Source organism: Macaca mulatta, chromosome 7 (assembly GCF_049350105.2).
Source record: "Macaca mulatta isolate MMU2019108-1 chromosome 7, T2T-MMU8v2.0, whole genome shotgun sequence".
NCBI classification, from domain to species: domain Eukaryota; kingdom Metazoa; phylum Chordata; class Mammalia; order Primates; family Cercopithecidae; genus Macaca; species Macaca mulatta.
In genome coordinates, this window is record NC_133412.1 from 74,429,838 (window position 1) to 74,443,817 (window position 13,980).

At 39.2% G+C, this 13,980-nt stretch overlaps 1 protein-coding gene across 5 annotated transcripts in view; it reads right to left on the reverse strand.

Annotated features, from left to right (window-relative positions):
* The window catches only part of PDE8A (phosphodiesterase 8A), a 155,046-nt gene that overhangs the window by 89,484 nt on the left and 51,582 nt on the right, over nucleotides 1–13,980 (reverse strand). For 3 of the 5 annotated variants that reach the window (XM_077937737.1, XM_077937739.1, XM_077937736.1), the window contains exon 2: nucleotides 12,553–12,619. The gene's annotated coding sequence lies outside the window, so the exon portion shown is untranslated. 5 annotated transcript variants of the gene reach the window in all.

The following is a 13,980-nucleotide window of genomic DNA, read 5'->3' on the forward strand; positions in this document are numbered from 1 at the left end:
AAAGCAACAATAAAAAAATCCTATCTCCTTAGAAAACTTAAAAATATTAACTCACAAAATTATTGAATCAAAGAGAGATATGCAAACTATGCCTACAGATTACTTGGAAAATAAAAGTGAATATTATGTAGTAAGACTTACAGGATACTACTGCTAAATTATAATGAGAGGCAAAATCTATAGTCTAAAACCTTTTTGTCACAAAATAAATAAGTATACTAAGCTTTCAAATCATTAAGTTTGAGAAAGTCAACAGTACAAACTTAAGGAAACCAGTAAGAAAAATAAAGGCAATAATAAATTGTTTAAATATTAATGACCAGCATGAATAAAAAGTATGTATATACATATTTATATTTGTCACAAGCTGAGGGAAAAGATAAAAGTCTGGAAAGCTCAGGGCAAAAGGCTCAACCCTTCTAGGTAAACAATCCTGAATGTGTGGTCTACACCAAAAGCTGGTGAAATAACTTGATTTGTACAAAGGACAGCATAAATTTATGATGTGAACTTATAAAAGTAACTCACCATTGGATTTATTTTAAGAAATAAAGGTAGCTATGGGTTCACTTTTAAAAGATTTAAGACTATGAATTTTGCCAGGGTAAAATTTTAGCAATATCATTTTAAAATGTTCATGTTTCAGCAATTCCTTTTTACCATTAAACACTTACTTTATTTACTTAACTAGATTGCATTTAACCTTACATCCTGTCTACGGGGTATATCCGGCTCTCAGGACCTCTATGGAGCAGAGTCTTCTAACAGCCGGACAACTACTTACCGCTGCTCCCCCCAAAATAACCACCACCAGGAAATCTGATGACATTACTCAGTGAGCAGACGTCAGCAGTGAGTCCTCAAAGAGTAAACAACTTCCTGACTGCTCTAAAAAGAGGACTGGAACTACTAGAATTCTTGTATCCATCCTTTCTTTATGTATGGAAATCATAACCAAACTGACCTAAGGCTTCAGGTCACAGCCCTCTTAATAATAACTTATTTTTCACATTAATATTTACAAGGGAATAGTCATTTTCAAATCAATTTAAATAGCATAGTTTTGATTTAATCTTTCAGCTTTAAAAGCAACTGACATTTTTAAGCAATATAGAAACAACACTGTGTTCAGTAGCTGATATCAGTAATTATACCTGTTGTTAAATTTAATCTTTTATACTTTTAAATATTTGTGGATATATTAAGATTTATTATTTAAAAAGGTTATAAGATTATAATCAGACAATATGACGGTGCCAATTTGCATTTTAATATTGTAAAGTAAAATTTTTTGTAAATATGGTTGGCAGATATATGAAACAAATTATTAGAAGCTTTGATCTCTTTTGTTTGCCTGATTTAACATCATTTAGATGTGGTACTAGAAGGCAAAGTTATTATGTTATAAATCTTGATTAGGGGTGAATGAGAAAGAAAACAGATATACAATTCCAACCTATGTAAAATTTCTACTCCCCTCTACCCTCCCTGTCCCTTGCCTGCTTTGTTTTTTCTTCTTAGCTCCCAATCACCATTTGGTATACTACATATTTTATTATCTATCTTCTCTTTTGTCTGTTTCTCCCACTGGAATATAAAGTTCTGTAACAATGGGGATTTACCTGCTTTATTCATTACTGTATTTCCAACACCCAAAACAGTGTCTGGTACATGGTATTCAAAAAATATTTTGGAATTAATGTGCAGTCAACAGCTAATCTTTTTAAACCAATCATTTATCTAGAAATTATACTCATACCAGCTTATTACATAAATATATGTATGTAATACAAGACTTCTAGTTTTCAGAATAATTTCATAGGTACTTTATTCCATTAAGAAACAGAGAATGGCTGGGCGTGGTGGCTCACGCCTGTAATCTCAGCACTTGGGGAGGCTGAGGAGGGCAGATCATCTGAGGTCAGGAGTTCAAGACCAGCCTAGCCAACATGGTAAAACCCTGTCTCTACCAAAAATACAAAAATTAGCCGGGAGTGGTGGGTGCCTGTAATCCCAGTTACTCAGGAGGCTGAGGCAGGACAATCACTTGAACCTGGGAGGCAGAGGCTGCAGTGAGCCAAGACAGAGCCACTGTACTCCAGTATGGGTGACAGAGCGAGACTCTGTCTTTAAAAAAAAAAAAAAAAAAAAAGAAACAGAAATAAAAATCTTACGAAGAGTGGAAGTCCTAGGAACTACAAAACAATCATATGATCTATCTCTTTTTTCCTTCATCCCTTTATTAAAAACAGAAGTTATCCTGGGGTCAATTTACATTAGCTGTATACAAAACCCACGAACTACAGTAAAGACATAAATCCAGTTTTGGCCTGAGCCATACTATCCCTTCAGGCTTTCCATGTACAACCAGTGACCATCTGTTTCTCTCTCTGGACAAAGAGAAATAATGTGATCAAAGGGACACAGCCTGGAAAGAATCAGGAGATACCAGTTTTTGGTGTGGAAGAGTCTAAATCCAGACACTTGTGGACCACCTACTACTGTAAGACAAGTGCAGCGCTAGATACTAGGAGTACAAAGAACCTAACCTAATCCTGTCCCTTGGGTAGTAGGAGAGGAAAATGTAAATAACATGGTCCAGTCAGTTTTAACAGAAAAAAGTAACACGTAAATACTTTGGATCCAATCATATTTAAGTCCAATTTAGTTCTTACCTTATAAGCAAGGTAAGCTCATCAACTCCATTTTATTGATGAAGAAGCTGACACTCAGAGAAGTATGGTCAAATAGTGGGTAAGCAGCAGTTGCAGGAATGGGACTCCGTTCTGTCTGAATTTAATTCCTGTGGTCTTTTCATGCTCTATTAGGAAAAGTCTAAAATAACCTGGCCCTAATCTATATCTAGCTGGAAAAAGATCAAGAAACTGGAAAACAGCATTTATCCTTCTGACAGATCTTTACTGAACATCCACTATGTGCCAAATGGTCTCCTAGGCATTGAGGATTCAACAGACAGCATGACAGATAATATCTCTACTTAACAACAGGGAAAGATGTGATGGAGAGTAAATGAATCAAGAGTCAAGGAAGGTCCCTCTGAGGCAGCAATGCAAGAGGTGAGATTTGAATGACAGGAAGTAGCCTGTCATTCTATGCAAGGTTATGCAAGGGGTGGAGGAAGGAGTACCAGGCAGAGGGAACAGCTAGTGCAGAGCACCTACAGTGGAAATAAGGTGGGACACTGGAGGAAATGAAGAGGAAGAAGGTCAAGAGATCAGGTTACAGCTAGGCAGGGGCCACACAAAGAAGGTCATGAGATGAAGTTACAGTTAAGCAGGGATCATACGATGCAGTGCTTTCTAAGGCAGGACATTTGAATTTTATTCTAAATTTCATGAAAAGTCACTTAAATGTTTTATACAAAGAAGTGATATAATCTGATTCTTCTTTCTAAAAACGATGTCTTTGGTTGCCAATGGAGAATGAACCAATGGAGGATGAGAGTAGAGGCAAGACCAGTAAGGAAGCTTCCGCAGTAGTCCAAACAAGAGAAGATGGTGGCTTGGCCTGGGGCCAGCCACAGAGATAAACAGACAGATTTAGGATATGTTTTGGAGAGAGTGATCAGGACTTGCTGATGGACAGGACACAGATCCACTGATTCCTAGACCAGAGTTCTGATTATCTGATTTGCAGTTTTCTATCAATGTTGCATGGAAATTTGGGGCTCTGCAAAGGCATCCTAGTAGAAGCGGATGTGCATCTGCTTGGTCCTTTCCAGATCCACCCACAAGATGGCACCAAGGTCTACTCTGAGGCAAAGTTCCCAGCTGCTTTCCCTGGTTCTTCTCCCAAACTATCTGTCCCCCACTGTCATAGTCTTTTTCCTCCCCTCACCTGTTCCTAATTTTCTCAACAGTCGATTTAAACAGTAAATATTTACTGTGAACCTTTTGTATGTTACCCTGACTGACTGCAACTTCTAGTTATATGCTAGGGTGAAACCATGCATGTCCTTTTTTCCCAAACCCATAGTGTTGGGCAAAAAATGGTATCTGGACTAAATGAGCTATTTCAAGTAGTTACCACAATGCCTGACAATGAGTAAATGCCCAATAAATTCTAAGTATCTACAGCAAATATTTTCCAAAAAGCTTTTGCTATGAAATTATAATTCTATATGCACATACAAATTACAAGGCATTTTTTAAACTATATTTTTCCAAAGCACTATTTCTTTCAGAACACAATGGCTGGGTGTGGTGGCTCACGCCTGTAATCCCAGCACTTTGGGAGGCCGAGGTGGGTGGATCACAAGGTCAGGAGTTCGAGACCAGCCTGGCCAATATGGTGAAACCCTGTCTCTACTAAAAATATGAAAAATTAGCTGGGCGTGGTGGTGGGCACCTGTAGTCCCAGCTACTCAGGAGGCTGAGGCAGGAGAATCGCTTGAACCCAGAAGGCAGAGGTTGCAGTGTGCCAGGATCGTGCCACTGCACTCCAGCCTGGGCGACAGAGTGAGACCCTGTCTCAAAAAAAAAAAAAGGACCATTAATTTCATGATACCTTGAAATACTGTACAAAGTAGGATCTAGTGCTTAAATATCATATTAACATATTAAATACAGGGGACAAATATAAGTTTTCCTGAAATGCTAAAATTACCTTTGAAAGTGAAACTAGTAAGAATTAACCCATAAAAAATGAGAATAGTCAATTGTAGGAGAGATAACCCAATCCCTGAGATCTTCTTCAAACATGCCACTGAGATCTGAGGATCCTCAAATCCAATGTGGCAATCTGAGGTATAACATCATGAAGGCCAGACTAGAATCTACCTCTTCCTCCACCCTCCCAAAAGATAAAATGGATCACTTGCCTATTCATCTGTCAGAATGAAAAGGGGGGCCTACAGGCTGCCCCAGGGAGCAGGGAGCCAAAGGTTGAGAACTCAGTGCTATTTATTTAACTCCCTTCTAAAGAAAAACTGAATTCAGCAGGCATGGGTGATATGCATACCGAATCAATTGATTAACAAATTAGCAGCCTGCCTCTCTCTCGGATGAATCTATTTCAGGCATATTTACATTTGTCAATCATGTTTCTGTAACACACTGTACATTCAGACAGCAGAGAGCCTTGTTTGGAGGTTCTATAGCTGTTTGCCTACCTACCTGATCACTACCAGCATCCTGACTGCAAAGGCCAGCCTAGGCTTTATTGGCTTGGCTAATGAACTTTAATGGATTTAAGGAGATTACAATGAGAATGACAATCCCACAATCAAATTATCTAGAATCACCCACAGTTCCCAAAACCAGTATTCTGGAGGTTAGACAGATATGGGGTTTGAACTCTGACCCCTTCTGAAAAACTGTGTGACTAGGTGAGTTTCTTCACTATGTTAAGCTTCACTTGGAAAACAGTGATTGTGAAGATTAAATGAGTGACAGATATGAAGCACTCTATGCAGTACCTGCCACACAGTTGAGTGCTCCATAATGTATAGCCATTACTACTGGAAGTGGATACACAACCATTCATAAAGCCGCTATTTTGATTCTAGAACAAAGAAGGCATCCTTGACCAGGAATGGAAACTAAACATGCTATCTCTGTCATAGCTTTGGGTAGAAAGTGAGTTTTGAGACTGAAAGCTATCTGAAAAAAATCTGCAACAAAAAGTAAATTGTTAACCCCAGTCTCCTTCCTGTGTTAAACCATCAGACCTTCTGAATGCTGTCCTCAACCTGAGGCCCTACTGTTAAAACCATCTCTTGGCTGGGCGTGGTGGCTCATGCCTGTAATCTCAACACTTTGAGAGGCTGAGGCAGGAGCATCACTTGAGTCCAGGTGTTTACGACCAGCCATAGCGACATGCTGTTTCTACAAAAAATTAGCTGGGCACGGTGGTACACACCTGTATTCTACCAGAGAGGCTGAAGTTTGAGGCTGCAGTGAGCTATTATTGCACCACTGCACTCCAGTCTGGGTGACAGAACAAGACCCTGTCCCCTCAAAACAAACAAACAAACGAACAAACAAAACCTGAGTCTTCTTTTAAGAGGGCTATACAAGTATTCTCAGCAACTAGCAACTGGCCTATACTATTTTTTATTTTAAAAAAAAAAAATTGGTTTCTTAAAGTTTCTTTTTGGAATTTTACTACTAATTATGTCTAATTCTAAATTTCAAATAATCTCAGAAAAATCAAGGAAGTCATTTGCTTACGTCCAAAAGAAAACTGAACTTGGGGTTTCAGAGGAGAAACTACAGGAAAGAGAGGTAAGTATATAGTAAAGGAACTAACAACATCAACAAAGAATGTGAGAACTCCTGAGGCAGATGAAGGCCTTCAGATCAAGGATGGGGGACATTAGGGATGGGGATTGAGGTGAGGCCCCAGCCTTGGACAATCATTGCCTGCCCCTTCATTGCAAATAGCAGCAACAGCCCAGGCTGAAGGTTTAGGAAACAAGGTTTAGGAAACCTAAACCTCTCCTAAGGGAGACCATCTCTTCCCAGGGCTGCATCTTCCTAAGGGTTTAAAGGCAAAATCTTGAGCAGAAGTTGTCTGGTGTTTATATAAGAAAAAAAATGTGTATTTATATGCCCCCAAATGAATACATTTTTAACAAAATGGTGGGCAGAAATTATCAAATTATAATCCAAATACACTTATCAGAACATTGTAGTAGTCATAAGTGCATAAACATTTTGAAAAGCACAGACTGTCAAAGGGGATGTGCATCTCCACAGCTGCTGGCGCAGAGGGCATCCAGCACCATCCTCTGTGGGGCTGCTCTTGGCCTTCCTATGGCAGGTCACGAGAGGGCAGGCAAACGGTTCTTGTTGATGCATTCAAAGCAAACACTCACTAATAAGCTATGTCTGATAACAGAAAATGATGTTTCAAGCACTTTACATCTTACCAGACTAGATTACTACTTTACTAAGTTTCAGTTATGCTGTAGGAAATAGATTTGGGGTTGAGTTGACTTGTGATGAATCGTATTTTTTCCCATTAAAAATAACAAGAAATTCCTTCTGGTTGAAATTTTCATGTATAGCATCTGATGTTCAGGAATCAATTACTGAGGTTTGGCCTAAAATGCCTGCATTTGCATTACCCTACAACCCAAAAGCGATGAGCCTGGGCCTATTCAAAAAGATCTGTAAGGGGACATATGAAAAGATGTCTGTCTAGGGTTATGTGTGGTGGCAGGGGGTTACAAGCATTCTCAGTATATCAAATTAGGGGATAATAATATGATGAATCTTAAAAACACGCCAAATGAAAAAAATAAAGACAATGAGATCTATAATACAATACCATTTACATAATTAAAAATACACAAGAACATAACAATATATACTTTATATGAACACAGAAAAAATTACATACATTAAGCACACTAGAACAGGTGCCTAGAGAAGACAGAAAGACAAAGGGAGTACATAATCAGAAACAAAACATAATCAGAAACAAAACAAAAAGAGGAGACTTAAGGCAAAAATGTTTTTTCTTTTCTTTTCTTTTTTTTAAGAGAAGAGGTCTTGGCTGGGCACGGTGGCTCATGCCGTAATCCCAGCACTTCGGGAGGCTGAGGTGGGCAGATCACCTGCGGTCAGGAGTCGAGAAGAGGTCTTGCTATATTATATTGCCCAGGCTGGCCTGGAACTCCCAGGCTCAAGTGATCCTCCCGCCTCAGTCTCCCAAGTAGCTAGGACTATAGGTGCACACCATCACACTCAGCTTCCTTTTCTTTTTTTTCTTTAACATATCCATCACCTCAAATATTTATCATTTCTTTATGGTAAGAACATTTTAAAATGCTGTCTCTTAAAATCGTAGGGTATTTGTCTCTCTGTGCCTGGCTTATTTTACTTAGCAGAAAGTCCTCTAAGTTTATCCATGTTGTCACAAATGACATAATTTCCTGGTTTTTAAAAGGCTGAATAGTATTCCATTGCATGTATATGTTGCATTTTTCAATCCATTTGTCTGTGGATCAGCACGTCAATTGTTTCTACATCTTGGCTGTTGTGAATAAAACTGCAATGAACACAGGAGTACAGACAGACATCTCTTCAACACACTGACTTCAATTCCTTTGGATATATACTCAGAAGTGGGATTGCCAGATGGCATGCAAAGTCTATTTTTAGTTTTTTTAGGAACCTCAATACTGTTTTCCAAAGTGACTGTATATATTTACAATACTACTAACAGCATGTGAAGTTCCCTTTTCTCCTCCACATCCTCACCAATGTTTATTTTCCATCTTTTTTTTTTTTTTTTTTTTTTTTGAGACAAGATATCACTCTGTCACCCAGGCTGGAGGGCAGTGGTGCGATCTTAGCTCACTGCAGCCTCAACCTCCTGGGCTCAAGCAATCCTCCCACCTCAGATTCCCAAGTAGCTGGGACTACAGTCATGTGCCACGATTCCTAGCTAATTTTTACTTTGTGTTCTGTAGAGATGAGGTCTTACTATGTTGCTCAGGCTGGTGTAGAACTCCTGAGCTCAAGCCATCCTCCTGTCTCAGCCTCCCAAAGTGTTGGGCTTATAGGCATGAGCCACTGTACCTAGTCTTTCTTTTCTTTTTTTTTGAGAAGGAGTTTCGCTCTTGTTACTAAGGCTGGAGTGCAATGGCGTAATCTCGGCTCACTGTAACCTCTGCCTCCTGGGTTCAAGCAATTCTCCTGCCTCAGCCTCCCAAGTAGCTGGGATTACAGGCAAGCACCACCACGCCTAGCTAATTTTGTATTTTTAGTAGAGACAGGGTTTCTCCATGTTGGTCAGGGTGGTCTCAAACTCCTGACCTCAGGTGATCCGCCCACCTCGGTCTCCCAAAGTGTTGGGATTACAGGCATGAGCCACTAGCCTCAGCCTTATCTTTCGTCTTTTTTATAATAGCTAATCCAAAGGGTATGAGGTGATATATTTCATTATGGTTTAATTTGTATTTCTCTGATCATTAGAGGTATTGAGCATTTTTTCATTTATCTGTTAGCCATCTGTATATCTTCTTTTGAGAAATGTCTATGCAGGTCCTTTGGCCATTTTTTAGGTTATGTGTTTTCTTGTTATTAGTAGTTTGCATTTCTTATATATTTTGGATATTAACCCCTGATCTGATGTGTGATTTGCAAATATTTTCTCCCAGTCTGCAGGTTGTCTCTCCATGCTGCTGTTTCCTTTGCTGAGTACAGAAGCTTTTTAGTTTGATGCAATCTCATTTTTCTATTTTTGCTTTCATTGAGGCAAAGATTTCTTAACCAGATACGAAAAGCACTAATTATAAAGGAAAAGACTGATAAGTTCGATTTCAAAATTAAGCATTTCGGGTCATCAAAAGACCCATGTAAAGGAATGAAAAAGTAAGCCACAAAGTTGGAGAAAGTATCTGCAAAACATAAAACTGACGAAGAGCTCATACCCACAATATACAAAGAATGCCTGCAGATTAATAAGAAAACACACACACACACACACACACACACACACACCCCAACAGGAGAGAGCCTTGCAGAGTTAGATGACACTAACACCCAAGAGCTAAGAAGGATAATTCATTCTTCTTTTTCTGAACCCAACTAGCAAAAGAAAGTGAGCTCATCAACAATTTTTAAGTTTTAACAATTTTATTTAAATGTATGTCAGCAGGAAATTTGAACAGATTTTAAATTTTATAAAACATAACAAATATGACTAAAGTATCTTCTATTTCAAGAGTATTCTTGGGAGAAAATGGAAAAAGAAGTATTTGCGTCTACAATTTGTATATCTACAAGGGGAAATGAGTTACTTATGCAACTACTACACAGTAGAAAGCTTTGTTTCCATAGAGATTATTACACAACTGATTTAAGCCTTAAATTAGAATATTCCAATTTGAATTGAGAAATGATCTTTTTGTCTAAATGAATAGTGTATTCAGTGCAAATAAAAGCTCTGCACATCTGCTGATATCATTTCCTCTTTACTTCAGTAATAACAAGAAGAATACATCCACACTAGTTCCAAAAAGGCATTAGTATCCCTAAAATCCCACAAATGAGGTTTGAAAATAAATGGAATGACATATTTCTACAGGATATACAAAAATACTGGCCATAAAGAACCATCACGAAATATTCTGAAATATCTTTCTGCTCATTTCACATTACATTAAGCCTCAATTCAGTAATTAAAAATGATCAATCAATTTAAATAAAGTTCAAATCAGGCAAAACTAATCTACAGTATATTTTGTGGGATGAGGGGTAATCAAAAGGGAATACAGGGGCATCTCATGGGGTCCTGGAATGTTCTTTTTTAATCTGGATGGTTACATTTTCAAATATTTATTAAGTTGTACATTTATGATTTATGCATTAAGTTTAACTTTGTTACTTTCATAAAAAGAGTTCACTTTAAAAAGAAAGTGATCAGGCTGGGTGCAGTGGCTCACGCCTGTAATCCCAGCACTTTGGGAGGCAGAGGCGGGCAGATCACCTGAGGTTGGGAGTTCGAGACCAGCCTGACCAACATGGAGAAACCCCGTGTCTACCAAAAATACAAAATTAGCCAGGCGTGGTGGCTGGCGCCTGTAATCCCAACTACTTGGGAGGCTGAGGCAGGGGAATCGCTTGAACCCAGGAGGCAGAGGTTGCAGTGAGCCAAGATTGCGCCATTGCACTCTAGCCTGGGCGAGAAGAAACTCCATCTCAAAAAAAAAAAAAAAAAAAAATCAGTCCAATATCTTAAGAGAACTGCAACCTTCGTTTGAAGAAAAGACCTCTCTCTAATAGCAGGACCAGTTGCAGGGGCAGCCTGCCACTGGGGAAGAAGTTGGGGGTGGGGACTGTTCTGTCTCCCTCACTTCCTCCCCAACCTGCTAGCTGCTGTTTCTGAGGCAGAGAGGACAGGAAAGGGTCAGAGAAGTCCCTAACCAGTGCTGTTAGAAGAGGACTTCTCATTCTTGGGGACTGATGGATGCTTAAAGCTCTTTCTCTGATGAAGCATTTTTGTGATGTCTCTAGAGATTCTCTACTGTGTCCCTCCTGCTGCAACTTCCTTTAGATGGGCAGCTGAGGCAGTGCCTCAGCTGGCTTTTCTTGGTCCTTTCTCCTTTTCTACCAAAGTGTAGATCCCACAGCCTTGACTGCTGGAGTTCTCTCAGCCTGATGAGCTAACATCTTGGGCAGGAACTCTTTAAGAATGACCCCAGGTCAACATTCTACCTGGATCCTGCATCTGCTCATAGCCAAAGCGTATGCGTGCTCACAGCCTTGCTCTCTGAGCACTAATGTTTTGTTTGGTGGGAGGGAAGGGTTGATATATACAGGTTCAAGTCCACTAGGCTTTAGGAATAAAGTGGCTCTGCTTCCTGGCATAGGTACTCTGTCCTTCAATGTCTCTAACATGGTCAACTACTGGGGTGTTTCCTGTTTATGCTCCCGTATTAATCATGGGAGCCTCTAAGGCAGCATCACATTCACTGCTCAGATATATGCTGGCAGCCAGAATCTTTGAATGGATGTAGAATAGAGTAGTACCAAGAGCAAGCAGGAAGAAGACAGGGAATGCAGTACCTGACTGCTGTTAAAAGTAGCACCCACATAAACAGAGGAATTTAGTTGGCTGCCATGGTTAATGAGGGGTGGGCCATAAGGAAGTCAGTAAGTCTTCCCATTTTCTATCAAATTGCCAGGGGTGATATTCCTGTTTTAAAGTATGTTTTTCAATCCAGTTCCATAACTTCTAAATACGTGTCCCACTAGGCCTGTTTTTTGATGTTGTGAGTTTCAACCTCAGATAGTCCTGCTGAAAATTTGGAAAGGTGTCGTTAGCAACTGCTAGATGTCATTTAAACTAGAATCTCCATGTATGCTATTATTGTCTGTTACATATGCACACTATTTCCATGAAACCAAGGAATGAAGGCAGCTTTGGTTCTGAGGGTGAAACAAAGGAGAACATTAAATACACATATTAGATGACCACATATTATGATACTTCAGGAAGTTGGTCTGTTTATAGTCCAAGAACTTCCAAAAACAAAATATATTTTCCTGGTCCTTGGGAATAGCTCTTGAGAAAAGAACTTCATCAAAAACTCCAACATAATTATTCAAAATAAATAATAATTTGTTTTTTTCTTTTTTAGTTTCATTCATTTATTTATTAGTTTTGAATTTTTAATTTTTTCAGAGGAGTTAAACGAATCACTTTAAACAAAACACTAAGTACCTTCACTATAGTTGGCTGAGTGGAAAAGGAAATCACTTTAAAGTGAATACCCAGGGCCTGGCATGGTGGCTCACGCCTGTAATCCCAGCACTTAGGGAGGCCAAGGTGGGCGGATCACCTGAGGTCAGGAGTTTGAGACCAGCCTGGCAAACATGGTGAAACCCCATCTCTACTAAAAATACAAAAAATTAGCTGGGCGTGGTGGCGGGCACCTGTAATCCCAGCTACTTGGGAGGCTAAGGCAGGACAATCGCTTGAACCTGGTAGGCGGAGGTTGCAGTGAGCTGAGACTGCGCCACTGCACTCCAGCCTGGGCAACAAGAGGGAAACTCTGTCTAATAAATAAATACATACCCAGAGGTGAGGTGCTGCTCCCGCTGACCCCAAAGCTTCTGAAATACCAGGTTTTGAGTTGCCTCTTCTGTCAGAGAAACATATTAGTGGAATATAAGGTCTGACTTCTTGATGACCAAGACTGTTGTAACCCCAACTCCCACTGATATTTATTGGTATGTCAGATATCTGTCCATTGTTTCTGTTACCCCTTGTAGAGGCTACTTTCCTTTGTGCATGTATTTTGATATTTAAGATAACTGATATTTTGTCTAATGGTTACTTTTATAAATATCTATCAAACTTTATTTATTTAGATAGTATCTATTTAACCCCCATGAAAATGATGAAATTAAAATATTTCTGGGCCAGGTTTGATGGCTCATGCCTGTAATCCCAACACTTTGGGAGGCCAAGGTTCACTTGAGCCCAGGAGGAGTTCAAGACCAGCCAGGCCAACATAGTGAGACCCTGTCTCTAAAATTTTAATAAAACTAAATAAATAAAATATTTTCTCCTGCACCATCCTTTTGCTAACCCATTTTGGTCAGTTATATTAACTCTTACTGTTTAACTTTGTAGCTTTAAATTTACCCTATACCTCTATTAGTTCATTGTCAGCTTTAAATGGTACCCTTTGAACCCTAGCTATTAAGAATGAGGGAACAGCACTCTTACTTCACCTCCCATCTTCTTTCCCCTCTCCTCTCACAGGTGGTTAGTTATACCACCGTACACTGTCAGGTCATATAACCTTTACATTCTGTTCTACAGCATCAATCTCCACATTTGTTTTAACCTACAGTTAGAGGGTCAACACTCATTGCCATCTACTTTGCTGTAGTTTTTCCAGTTATCTCTTGGCGGACTGAAGTTTGTCTTCAACTAGATTCCTCAAGAAGGGTTCATGAGAATATTCTTTCTTGATTTCTAACATTGAAAAATGCATTTGTTGTTTTTATATTTAAAAAACAATTTCATTGAATATAAAAATCCTTGAGTCACACTGACTTTCCTTATGGAGTTTCTCACTGTTGCTCCAGTGTCCTCCCATGATCGTTAATAATATAGAGGAGTGAAAATTTCTCCTTTGCTAAGTGACTTGATCTTTTGGCCTGGCTGCCCGAATGATTCTTGACATTTAAAATCTAATAACCCTACTAGGAGATGTTGCAAGGCTGGCCACTCCATGTTAATTTTTCCAGAGCACAGTGTGTCTTTTCAACCTGTAGATTCAAGCTTTCTCTTATTTCTGGAAACTTCTTGATTTGTACCACAAAACTTTTGCCCATTATTTGTTTCCTTCTTTAGGGAATTTTTGTGTTTTTTTCTTTTTCTTTTTTTTTTTTGTTTTTGTTTTTGTTTTTTGAGACCAAGTCTTGCTCTATTGCCCAGGCTGGAGTGTAGCAGCACAATCTTGGCTCACTGCAACCTCTGCCTCCCACGTTC